General features: G+C 35.6%; 1 protein-coding gene across 2 annotated transcripts in view; it reads left to right on the plus strand.

Moving 5' to 3' along the window:
- Window positions 1-13,705, plus strand: part of LOC106060071 (protein FAM110B-like) — a 58,560-nt gene continuing 44,855 nt past the window's right edge. The window contains exon 1 of one of the 2 annotated variants that reach the window (XM_056029595.1): window positions 1-130. The gene's annotated coding sequence lies outside the window, so the exon portion shown is untranslated. The remainder of the gene's footprint in view (window positions 131-13,705) is intronic. The other variant, XM_056029596.1, reaches the window with a different exon arrangement.

A 13,705-nucleotide genomic window follows, 5' to 3' on the forward strand; every position in this document is an offset into this window, starting at 1 on the left:
GATTAAAAATAGCGCCCGGAAACTGCTTTGTGCTCAAAACAAACCTTGCCACTTGACACACTGATGATTACAAAGTAAAGACTTCGTTCGTTGTCTTCTGGTTTGTGGATTTATGAGATAACAGAATCAGGTTCGTTAGTAATTAAAAATACATTCATCGTCAAGAAATGTTAATTTAAATTTACTTTTCTGTGACAATCACTAGCTTTAAGCATGTAACCCGCACACACTGTCAACAGTGACACGCTCACACGGTGACACCGCGGAGCCTGTGACACAGTTCCACACCTGTGTTGACATATTTCCCAAGTCATTTGAAGTATACAATCTTCCTAGTGCTTTCTAGAACAGGCACAGACTACGCCTTTTATACTCTTGATTTAGATCTAGATTAGGGGCCTACTTTTAGAGTATTCTAGAATAAGATTAAAGATTAGATCTCTAGATCTAAATCTTGATTTATTATTATTATTAGGTACTATTACTACAATAATATAATGTTATAAGATTGATCTATGACAAGCAGTAGTTGAACACAGAGACGTTTGTAATGTAGCCTACGATAAGATAAAATATTCTTATTTTATAATCTAAATCTAGATTTTAGTTGTTTTTTTTTTGTGTGTTTTTTTTTTATATAATTATACAATTCTCAGAGGCTTAGAATTGTATATTTTAGGACTACGTCTACTTTTATTTAGTCTGTATTTAAATGGACTAGTCTCTACACTGCCTCCCTATTCTAGCAGCTTGGTTTAGGTTCGATTCTATTTTACTTTTTAGCATTATTATATGGTTAAGGCGAACTGTAATAAGCGGCTATGATAACTTTAGGTCCTAGACGGCTTAGTTAATAGTGAGAGAAGAAAAAAGTAGGCGTAGTTTTAAACTCTTTGAGTCACAACAAAGAGACTTTTAAAAAAATCTCTATTCTGTCCAACATGCTCTGACCAGATATGACTTTCAGATCTTTGCTTTTTTTTTTTACAGAGCGCCATAAGCAGACTGCTTAATCATAGTTCAGTAAGTTGACTAAAGGGTTTCAGGTTTTCATTTGGTCAATTTTAGGAAATGCAGAATTTTTGATGGAACTAATGAGCTTCCTTTTGCTCCCATGTCCAACAAACTATTGAGAATCAATTGAGTCGCTATACCCTTCCACAGTGATGAATTTATTGATTACTCATTGTCATTGATCCCTTATATTTTATGCTCTGACAGATTGAAATTGTTAGCTCTTCTGACAACTGGCTTACATTAACCTTTGTGTGTGTGTGTGTGTGTGTGTGTGTGTTTAGAAATTTAGAATCATAAAAAAAATAAAAAATTACTGTTGGAAGAAGGGAGATAATATTTTGTTTAGCTATAACCTTTTTTTTATCCAGTGGAAGAGTAAAGATGTTGTAGCGCTGGAAATCACTTTTTAAAGTATACAACTATTAAAGTCTTCAATTTACAATACATCTTCTTCTTCCTCGTTCTCATTTTTATGTTGGAGCGTTCAGATGACTAGACCAATATATGAGATGAGCTGCGCAGTGGTTTCCAAATCAGGGAGTTCTCCATATGGTTTTCTTTCTATTGGGATATTTTGAGGCCAGTGTCTTATACGGGCCTCATAGTAAAGAGAACAGTTTTGAAGGACATGGTCAGCTTTCTCTGGCGACACTCCACATGGGCAGAGTTCACTTGTTCCAATTTTGAGCTTCCAGTCCTGAGTCGAAAGATTAGACGTTGATCTTGTTGATAATGGGCATCATCTTTCTTGTGGTTCGGACGAGAGCTTGTCCATTTCTCATTTATTTTAGTTACTTTTAGCTTCTTCATTTCTTCTGGATATAGTGCAATGTTTAATTGTGAGATTGTTCTCTCACGATAGAAATCACTTTTTAAAGTCTACAACTATTCAAGACTTAAATTTACAATACTAATCAAATATAGAAATAAATAATCTTATGTTTTTTTCCTGGTTCCTTGTTATAATGAAAATTGAGGTAGTTGTTTTTAGTTTATTTTTATTTTTTTGTGCTTTCTTTGAGATGCCATTGAAAATCTTTTATATCATATCCACACATTTAAAAGCCTAATTTAGACATTCGTCCTTTTTCGGGGAAGATTTACTGTAAAATTGTCAACGAATGACATCTCTAAAGGCTCAGTATAAGTCTACACTATTTCAGTAAAGTACTTTCTGACACATTTCTGTTCTTGGAGTCTGCTGATTCCCAGAGTGATAGGATTTCATCTTCTGCTTGGTATGGCTAGCATGTCTTCCTTATGTCTGCTGCATTTTCCGTGGAATTCCCAGTTGATCCTATTTCTCTGCCTCCTCTAATCCATAGTTTTCAGGGCACGTTGACTGTGGGTCTCTAAGTTTGTAAGAAAGAACATTTCGTGTGTTTTTTTTCCAGAAGATTTTTTTTGTAAGAAAAAAAAAGTTGTTGAACGTCCTTCTACCCGACTTTCTTTTTAGAAAGCTTGTATCAATTCACTTTGTCTGTCTGGTAAAAAGTTTGTACACGCTATTTCTCCGACACCCAAACTCGAATCAAGCTGAAATTTTGCACAATTATTATTTTTTTCCTGACAACATACGAATAAAAAAAATTAACCAGTTAATTAATTAACTAATGGCAATTAATTTTTTTGTTTGGTATCTCGAACTTGTTCTTGACTGAAAAGGTGGTATAAGTTGAATTAGTCCCCTTTATAGGTCACAACTTTAAGTAAAATTGAAATAACAATAGGTAACTCTACAATCTTCTAAAGTCATAGGCACCTCACTAGGCTTGAGCCGTGAAACCGAATTCAAGTCGTCCCCCTCCCCCCCACCCGCTTTGTTTTTGTAAATGCTTTTAACAAACCGATTACGGTAAAATTCACCCAGATACCAGAAAAGCCTTTCTCTCCCCCCCCTCCTTTTTACCCATTTTTTCTAACTGGTCCAGATAAGTGATAGGATCATGGATCATAGCTTATTGAGAAAACTTAAAAGCATGAAATAGCGCTAAACAAAAACGGTAAAAATATTTCTAATCGCGCAGATTTAGTGTTGTTGGTCAAGATCTATTACAGATCTCATTATATGCCTGCTAGAGACGGATACCAATACACTTCATATAAACTTTTTTTTTTAGTGTGTTTTTCTAGTTTTATGCATAGTCATACACACTTATTTTTTTTACAGTATTTTTTGTACAAGTCAAAATAAAATGTCGTATCAATCTGAGGGCATCACAGGCACACTCCATATATGGTTAAAGAAAATTAGGTAAACTCATAAGCTCTCTTAGTGGTAGTTTAATGCATTTAGTAATGGCATCATAAGAGAAATGCAATATCTATTCTTCCCGACTTGCAAACAACAACAACAAAAAAATGGGCTCAAATCACATTGGGCACAACGTCACACTAGTATTAAGTCACGTTGGGCACAACGTCACACTAGTATTAAGTCACATTGGGCACAACGTCACACTAGTTTTAAGTCACGTTGGGTGCAATGTCACACTAGTTTTAAGTCACATTGGGCACAACGTCACACTAGTTTTAAGTCACGTTGGGCGCAATGTCACACTAGTTTTAAGTCACATTGGGCGCAACGTCACACTAGTTTTAAGTCACATTGGGCGCAACGTCACACTAGTTTAAGTCACGTCGGGCACAACGTCACACTAGTTTTAAGTCACATTGGGCACAACGTCACACTAGTTTTAAGTCACATTGGGCACAACGTCACACTAGTTATAAGTCACGTCGGGCACAAAGTCAAACTGGGCGTGAATGTATTTAAAAAAAAAAAAAAACATGCTGTTTGACTATTAGGTCTTTCAAAACGGATCACTTAAGGACAACACCGGTGTCCAATGTTCTTTTTATGCCCACGGGTCAACTAAAGCGACAGCCGCCGCCGGACAGTACGCACGGGAACTGAGCTGTATTGACAAAAGCCGTCTTCTTCTCGTCCCAATCGTCAACATTACAAGACATGGGAACACAACGGTCCAACGCAGTATTATGACATTCAACTTCACGTGCAAGAATGTGAGTGTGTGTGTGTGTTTGGGGTAAACATTAACTTAAAGTTAATTGAAGCTTTCCAATGCTCGGATCTGATTTTTTTAAGTGGCTTTTTTTTTTTTTACATTCTCTAGCCCTGGTTAGTTCCAACTGAACAGAGCAATCAGTAATTATTTTCGCAAACAAATCTTACGCTACAAAAAGTAGTACGCAAGCCAAGTGTCGTTATCAAGTAGACATAAGTCGGATTCATTCCAATGGTTATTCGTATAAGAAAATGACGACCTATCTGTACATGACTAGACGATGAAGCTGCAACAATCTTGAGCTATAGAACTAACAAAGATCTTGTCTTTAGGGACAGAAATTTTAAAAAATGCACATCAGGCTGGGAGACAGCGAAGTATTACGCCAGTATCAATGATATGGCAGATGACTCAAGGAACCACCTACAATGAATCGCTTGTGTGCAGAGTAAAACTCAGAAGCTCTAGAAAGGTCCAAATGGAAGGGTGTGTTGAAGCAGGTTATTATCCTTGCTGAGTTGTAGCGCTGCTGAGATGGATGGACATTCCTCATGATAGAGATGTTCGGTCTTAGGATTAAGATGGTTAGTATTAAGATGTGGGGGAAATAGAAGGCACGTTGTGGATACTGCAGCATGAGTAACAGTCACGTGACTGGTCAGTACATATACTTTAAGATCGCTACCTGCTCCTCCGTTTTGATGACACTAAAACCTTTTTTTAAAAAAGTGATTTAAATATGAAGAAATTTAAGGATGTATAGAGGTTGTTTAGTGACCAACCCACAACTGGGAATGCGAACATACTCCAGAACAGATATTACAGCAATACCTGATCCTAATCTTTCTACCTTACCTTGGAATCGTGCTAAAAACAAAGGGCTGCTGACTTCATCTCGGCCAAAGTTGTATCAGACCATGATGACTGGAACAAAGAAATAGAATCGTTGCCTCCAGTCTGAAATTTTGAAGCTTGTTGGATCAGGGTTAAAAAAAAATATTGTCGCTGCGCCAGATAATTTAGAATCTATATTTTTCATAAACCGCTTTGGTAGCCAAAAAGAGGGCTAGATTTAGATCAGAAATTTTAAATTGGAATGGGACTAGTTGAGTTGTGTTTATGGAGCGCCAAAAGGCAGCACGGAAACCTTCCAGATACACCCTCCACAAAGGAGATGGAACCGGATGCACTGCAATACAAAAGAAATTGTGAGAGAGAATCTAAATCTTTATTCACACAATTGTATTCGTTGACTTTGACAGAGTGACTCAGTTTGAAATTGTCAGTAGGGAAGACATAATTACATTGTTTAAAATCATGTCAAGTCCGACAGATATACTTGTATTTAAAGGCAAAGAATGACTCACTACAAAAACCGGATCTTTCTTGTATCATTGACTTCGTCTGAAAATCCCAGATCGCCATGTTTTTATGAGGCCGTGTTCCATTACCTGTGGTTCCCCCAATCAGCTTGATAAGTGCGCCATTTTTTCCCATGTCTCATGTCCTATTGATCTGGGAAACACAGTTTTGTCCCTGCTGAAACAATGGCTTGAGGTCTCTGGCTGACACGTGAGATTTATTCCAGTATTGATTACATCTGGCTCATTTTTTGATCACAGTAATTGGTACCTGACTCACTCTCAGGGATATTCCTAGATTACATCAGTGGTTCTCAAACGTTTCTCTTGCTAGAATATGTGAGTTGTTTCTCTTGTTAGAATCTAGATGTGAGTTGTTTCTCATGCTAGAATCTAGATGTGAGCATTTTCTCTTGTTAGAATCTAGATGTAAGCTGTTTCTCTTGCTAGAATCTAGATGTGAGTTGTTTCTCTTGTTAGAATCTAGATGTAAGCTGTTTCTCTTGCTAGAATCTAGATGTGAGTTGTTTCTCTTGTTAGAATCTAGATGTGAGTTGTTTCTCTTGCTAGAATCTAGATGTGAGTTGTTTCTCTTGTTAGAATCTAGATGTGAGTTGTTTCTCTTGTTAGAATCTAGATGTGAGTTGTTTCTCTTGCTAGAATCTAGATGTGAGTTGTTTCTCTTGCTAGAATCTAGATGTAAGTTGTTTCTCTTGCTAGAATCTAGATGTGAGTTGTTTCTCTTGTTAGAATCTAGATGTGAGTTGTTTCTCTTGTTAGAATCTAGATGTGAGTTGTTTCTCTTGCTAGAATCTAGATGTAAGCTGTTTCTCTTGTTAGAATCTAGATGTGAGTTGTTTCTCTTGCTAGAATCTAGATGTAAGTTGTTTCTCTTGCTAGAATCTAGATGTGAGTTATTTCTCGTTAGAATCTAGATGTGAGTTGTTTCTCTTGTTAGAATCTAGATGTGAGTTGTTTCTCTTGCTAGAATCTAGATGTAAGCTGTTTCTCTTGTTAGAATCTAGATGTGAGCTGTTTCTCTTGTTAGAATCTAGATGTGAGTTGTTTCTCTTGTTAGAATCTAGATGTGAGTTGTTTCTCTTGCTAGAATCTAGATGTGAGTTGTTTCTCTTGTTAGAATCTAGATGTAAGCTGTTTCTCTTGCTAGAATCTAGATGTAAGCTGTTTCTCTTGCTAGAATCTAGATGTGAGTTGTTTCTCTTGCTAGAATCTAGATGTGAGTTGTTTCTCTTGTTAGAATCTAGATGTGAGTTGTTTCTCTTGTTAGAATCTAGATGTGAGTTGTTTCTCTTGCTAGAATCTAGATGTGAGTTGTTTCTCTTGTTAGAATCTAGATGTGAGTTGTTTCTCTTGCTAGAATCTAGATGTGAGTTGTTTCTCTTGTTAGAATCTAGATGTGAGCTGTTTCTCTTGCTAGAATCTAGATGTGAGTTGTTTCTCTTGTTAGAATCTAGATGTGAGTTGTTTCTCTTGTTAGAATCTAGATGTGAGTTGTTTCTCTTGTTAGAATCTAGATGTGAGTTGTTTCTCTTGTTAGAATCTAGATGTGAGTTGTTTCTCTTGTTAGAATCTAGATGTGAGCTGTTTCTCTTGCTAGAATCTAGATGTAAGCTGTTTCTCTTGCTAGAATCTAGATGTGAGTTGTTTCTCTTGTTAGAATCTAGACGTAAGCTGTTTCTCTTGCTAGAATCTAGATGTGAGTTGTTTCTCTTGTTAGAATCTAGATGTGAGTTGTTTCTCTTGTTAGAATCTAGATGTAAGCTGTTTCTCTTGTTAGAATCTAGATGTGAGTTGTTTCTCTTGTTAGAATCTAGATGTGAGTTGTTTCTCTTGTTAGAATCTAGATGTGAGCTGTTTCTCTAGTTAGAATCTAGATGTAAGCTGTTTCTCTTGCTAGAGTCTAGATGTGAGTTGTTTCTCTTGCTAGAATCTAGATGTGAGTTGTTTCTCTTGCTAGAATCTAGATGTGATTTGTTTCTCTTGTTAGAATCTAGATGTGAGTTGTTTCTCTTGTTAGAATCTAGATGTGAGTTGTTTCTCTTGCTAGAATCTAGATGTGAGTTGTTTCTCTTGTTAGAATCTAGATGTGAGTTGTTTCTCTTGTTAGAATCTAGATGTGAGTTGTTTCTCTTGCTAGAATCTAGATGTGAGTTGTTTCTCTTGTTAGAATCTAGATGTGAGCTGTTTCTCTTGTTAGAATCTAGATGTAAGCTGTTTCTCTTGCTAGAATCTAGATGTGAGTTGTTTCTCTTGCTAGAATCTAGATGTGAGTTGTTTCTCTTGCTAGAATCTAGATGTAAGCTGTTTCTCTTGTTAGAATCTAGATGTGAGCTGTTTCTCATGCTAGAATCTAGATGTAAGTTGTTTCTCTTGCTAGAATCTAGATGTAAGCTGTTTCTCTTGTTAGAATCTAGATGTGAGTTGTTTCTCTTGCTAGAATCTAGATGTAAGCTGTTTCTCTTGTTAGAATCTAGATGTGAGCTGTTTCTCATGCTAGAATCTAGATGTAAGTTGTTTCTCTTGCTAGAATCTAGATGTAAGCTGTTTCTCTTGTTAGAATCTAGATGTGAGTTGTTTCTCTTGCTAGAATCTAGATGTAAGCTGTTTCTCTTGTTAGAATCTAGATGTGAGCTGTTTCTCATGCTAGAATCTAGATGTAAGCTGTTTCTCTTGCTAGAATCTAGATGTAAGCTGTTTCTCTTGTTAGACTCTAGATGTAAGCTGTTTCTCTTGTTAGAATCTAGATGTAAGCTGTTTCTCTTGCTAGAATCTAGATGTTAGCTGTTTCTCTTGCTAGAATCTAGATGTGAGTTGTTTCTCTTGCTAGAATCTAGATGTGAGCTGTTTCTCTTGTTAGAATCTAGATGTTAGTTGTTTCTCTTGCTAGAATCTAGATGTAAGCTGTTTCTCTTGTTAGAATCTAGATGTGAGTTGTTTCTCTTGCTAGAATCTAGATGTAAGCTGTTTCTCTTGTTAGAATCTAGATGTGAGCTGTTTCTCATGCTAGAATCTAGATGTAAGTTGTTTCTCTTGCTAGAATCTAGATGTAAGCTGTTTCTCTTGTTAGAATCTAGATGTGAGTTGTTTCTCTTGCTAGAATCTAGATGTAAGCTGTTTCTCTTGTTAGAATCTAGATGTGAGCTGTTTCTCATGCTAGAATCTAGATGTAAGCTGTTTCTCTTGCTAGAATCTAGATGTAAGCTGTTTCTCTTGTTAGAATCTAGATGTGAGCTGTTTCTCATGCTAGAATCTAGATGTAAGCTGTTTCTCTTGCTAGAATCTAGATGTAAGCTGTTTCTCTTGTTAGAATCTAGATGTAAGCTGTTTCTCTTGCTAGAATCTAGATGTTAGCTGTTTCTCTTGCTAGAATCTAGATGTGAGTTGTTTCTCTTGCTAGAATCTAGATGTGAGCTGTTTCTCTTGTTAGAATCTAGATGTTAGTTGTTTCTCTTGCTAGAATCTAGATGTAAGCTGTTTCTCTTGCTAGAATCTAGATGTTAGTTGTTTCTCTTGTTAGAATCTAGATGTGAGCTGTTTCTCTTGCTAGAATCTAGATGTGAGTTGTTTCTCTTGCTAGAATCTAGATGTGAGTTGTTTCTCTTGCTAGAATCTAGATGTAAGCTGTTTCTCTTGTTAGAATCTAGATGTGAGCTGTTTCTCATGCTAGAATCTAGATGTAAGCTGTTTCTCTTGCTAGAATCTAGATGTAAGCTGTTTCTCTTGTTAGAATCTAGATATAAGCTGTTTCTCTTGCTAGAATCTAGATGTGAGCAGTTTCTCTTGCTAGAATCTAGATGTGAGCTGTTTCTCTTGCTAGAATCTAGATGTAACCTAAGGCAAGTCGTCTAACTCACGTTGGTACATTTGAATGAGTATGAACAAGAACTGTGTTTATTTTTTTTTGCACATTTTTTAGCCTGACTTCATTTGGACATATATGTATGTACATTGTGTATGTGTCTCTTTTTGACTATGTGTATGGCTTCGTCTTGCTAAATTTGAATTATATTTATAGCTACAGCTATGAAAGGAGGTCTCGATAGTTAACAGAATTAAAGGTTGTTTTGCTTTATTTGACATCACTGTTATAACCGATTTATTGGCAGTTTTAGTAGTATAAAATATATCTATGGTTAATAGTATAGACTTGCCTTATCAGTCATTCCCTTGTTTTAGATACCAAAAAAATTAGTTACTAATAATTCATTCACTAATTGTTTTTTCTTTTTTTTTTAAATTGATTCTTGTTTTGTCAGGTAAAAGAGATAATTGTGCAAAATTTCAGCTTGATCCGAGATTGGATGTGGGAGAAATAACGTGTACACACTTTTTACCAGACAGACAGAGGGAGTTAATATAAGCTTTGCAAAAACCTCTTTAATAGTTACTATTAGGGAAAAAAGTTTTCCAGATGTAACAATGATACGGAGATAAAAACAGAAAATAAATAAATGCTGGTTTAATAATAGACTAAAGAAGCTTTGTAAACAGAAGGAAAACCTCTATAGAAAATTTAAAGAAACTAATGCAGAAAGAGTTTACAAAAAGTATATAAAAATTAAACACTTAACCCAAAAAGTAAGCAGACAGCTGCAGAGTGAATACATAAACAATGTAATATCTAAAGATAACAACAAAAACCTATGGTCATACATTAAGTCTAAGAAAATGGAAACAACAGGCGTAGCGCCATTAAAAGATGAACATAACATAATACATAATGATAATGAAACTAAAGCAAACATTCTAAACAAATACTTTGCATCAGCATTCTCAGCCCCAGGAGACAAAGACATATTACTGAATTTGAACCAAGCAGACAACATAGAAGATATAGTAGTACAAGAAAATGGAATTCAAAAACTATTAGCCAACACCAAACCAAATAAAGCTTCTGGACCTGATGGTATTCCAGCTAGATTACTCAAAGAACTAAGTAATGAGCTAGCCCCAGTGTTCAAAATACTCTTTCAGGCTTCACTTAACCAGGGCAGAGTACCAAAGGACTGGAAAGAAGCTAATGTCACCCCCCTATTTAAAAAAGGAGAAAAATCTGACCCAGGGAACTACAGACCAGTATCACTTACCAGCATCACATGTAAAATCCTAGAACACATAATATGTAGCAACATCATAAACCACTTAGACAAACATAATGTCCTCACACCATACCAACATGGCTTTAGGAAATATAGATCATGTGAAACACAACTAATAGGACTAATTGATGATTTTTCAAAAGGTTTAGATAATAGTGAACAAATAGATGCTATCTTACTAGATTTTTCTAAGGCTTTTGACAAAGTTCACCACCATAGTTTGCTTAAAAAATTAAAATATTTCGGCATTAATGGTCCACTGCATCAGTGGATTAAAGACTTTCTGATAGGGAGAGAACAAACTGTAATAATAAATGGCTCTAAATCAACACCGATAACAGTAAACTCAGGTGTACCTCAAGGTACAGTCTTGGGTCCACTACTATTTTTAATTTACATAAATGATTTACCAAATTGCATTAGTTCAGGAACAAAAGTCAGATTATTTGCAGACGATTGCATAATATATGGAACAATAAAAACAACACAAGACACAGATATTTTACAAAGAGAATTAGATGAATTACAGAAATGGGAATCAAATTGGAGCATGTCTTTCCACCCAGAAAAATGTCAGTTGTTAAGAGTAACAAAAAAACTAAAACAAATTAATTCCACTTATCTTATTCATGGCAAACCAGTATCACAGACTAAAAACGCAAAATACCTAGGTGTTATAATAAATGAAAAACTATCATGGAATCCACATATTGATGAAACTACAAAAAAATCAAACAAAGCATTAGGATTTATTAAAAGAAATTTCTATAAATCAAATAAGAACATAAAACTAAAATGTTACTTAACCTTGGTTAGGCCAATAATAGAATATGCATCCTCCGTTTGGGACCCCTCAACTCAAGAAAACATTAAGAAACTGGAACAGACACAAAATAGAGCAGTGAGATTCATAACAAACGAATATTCACATTTGACTAGAGTAACACCTTTAGTAAAATCACTAAATTTAGAAAGCCTTCAGGACAGAAGGCTCAAAAGTAAAGTAGCAATCATACATAAAACACTGAACCATAATCTTCAAATACAAAAACAAAATTTAATAAAATACTCTGAAAGACACAAAGATAAAGGTACATTCCTCGTCCCATATGCTAGGACCAATTTGTACAAATACTCCTTCTTCCCTAGTGCTATTAGAGCATGGAATGGGTTGCCTGAGCTAGCCAGGAAAACCAGTGACTTGGCAGAATTTAAGTCATTGGTTAATATGCATGACTAAATGCATGACGCGTAGGACGTAATCATCTTCTTTTTTGAAGTAACGTCTGTATTATATAAGATAAGATAAGAAAAATATTGCTTCAGAAAATTAATTTAGATAAACTACAAGCTACTAAATACTTTCTCTCTTGAATTGTGGGTAATTTTGTTCTGTTTACGAAGTCAATATTTAGTTATCGTTTGGTTTCTAACGTGAAGTGGCGTGAGTGCCTTAGTTTGTCGACTTAGTGGGCTTGCTTACTTTCACGCATTTTCTCGGACAGACTGGCTAGCATTCTGTTAGTGTTACGTGACTAATGATTGGGGATGAAGGTCGTGGCGGTACAATCTTGAAGATGAAAAAAAGAGTATCTTTGATTATCATTGGTATCATACATTTAGTTTTGTTGTTTTTTCTCCTCTTTCTAAAAGTATTCAGTGGTTGGCTGTCTATGATAAAAAAAAAGTCAACATAAAAATTTCCACTTTCAACTAGTATGTTGATTGATACATTTTAACTAGTATGTTGATTGATACATTTTAACTAGTATGTTTTGATTGAATGAGGCGAGGTGGCTGAGTGGTAGAGCGCTTGGACTCCGAACCGAGTAATCCCGGGTTGCCAGTCCTGGTGAAGACTGGGATTTTTAGTTTCGGGATCATTGGGGCACCTCTGAGTCCACCCAGCTCTAATGGGTACTAACGTTAGTTGGGGAAAAGTATAGGCGGTTGGTCGTTGTGCTGGCCACATGTCACCCTGGTTAACCGTGGGCCACAGAAACAGATGGCCTTTAGATCATCTGCCCTATAGATCGCAAGACACAGAAAGACACAAAGATAAAGGCACATTCCTCGTTCCATATGCTAGGACAAATTTGTACAAATGCTTTTTTTCTCATAGGAGTGCAGCAAGACGAAGGGATAGAAGAGAAGTTGGGAAACATTTTAAAAATAGGCCCTATATATATTTCAAAATAAACACTTTTTACGAATGAAATAGATTATTACCAAATAAAGACATTTTCATGTGACATCTTCTCTAGCGCTATTAGAGCATAAAATGGGTTGCCTGAGCTAGCCAGGAAAACCAATGACTTGGCAGAATTTAGGTCATTGGTTAATATGCATGACTATATGCATGACGCGTAGGACGTAATCATCTTCTTTTTTGAAGTAACGTCTGTATTATATAGGATATACGATCTGAAATTGGAAGTGACCTAGTTGTAGAACTATTTCTTGACCTATTTGTAGATCTATTAGCTGACCTACTTGTAGAACTTTATATGTAGGCCTACTTGTAGAACTTTATTTGTTGACCTACTTGTAGATCTTAATTGTTGACCTACTTGTAGAACTTTATTTGTTGACCTACTTCTAGAACTTTATTTGTTAAACTACTTCTACAACTTTATTTGTTGAACTACTTCTAGAACTTTATTTGTTGACCTACTTCTAGAACTTTATTTGTTAACCTACTTCTAGAACGTTATTTGTTGACTACTTGTAGAACTTTATTTGTTGACCTACTTGTAGAACTTTATTTGTTGACCTACTTGTAGAACTTGATTGTTGACCTACTTGTGGAACTTTATTTGTTAACCTACTTCTAGAACGTTATTTGTTGACTACTTGTAGAACTTTATTTGTTCACCTACTTGTAGATCTTAATTGTTGACCTACTTCTAGAACTTTATTTGTTGACCTACTTCTAGAACGTCATTTGTTGACCTACATGTAGTCATTCCGTTTATTTCTTAGATCCTCCTACCTCCCTGGTTAATTGACTGTCCTTCTCTTAATGTTTCCAGAATAGCTTTTTTTTTTTCTGTGGGGCTACACGGTGATAAGTGGCATGGCACCTGGCAACGCTCTCATGTCATTCTTCCCTATGTGATCTTTTTTGTCTCTTATCCTCTGCTCCTCTCCGATGCATCACTTATCATTTCATGAGTGG

Source organism: Biomphalaria glabrata, chromosome 5 (genome assembly GCF_947242115.1).
Source record: "Biomphalaria glabrata chromosome 5, xgBioGlab47.1, whole genome shotgun sequence".
Classification (NCBI taxonomy): domain Eukaryota; kingdom Metazoa; phylum Mollusca; class Gastropoda; family Planorbidae; genus Biomphalaria; species Biomphalaria glabrata.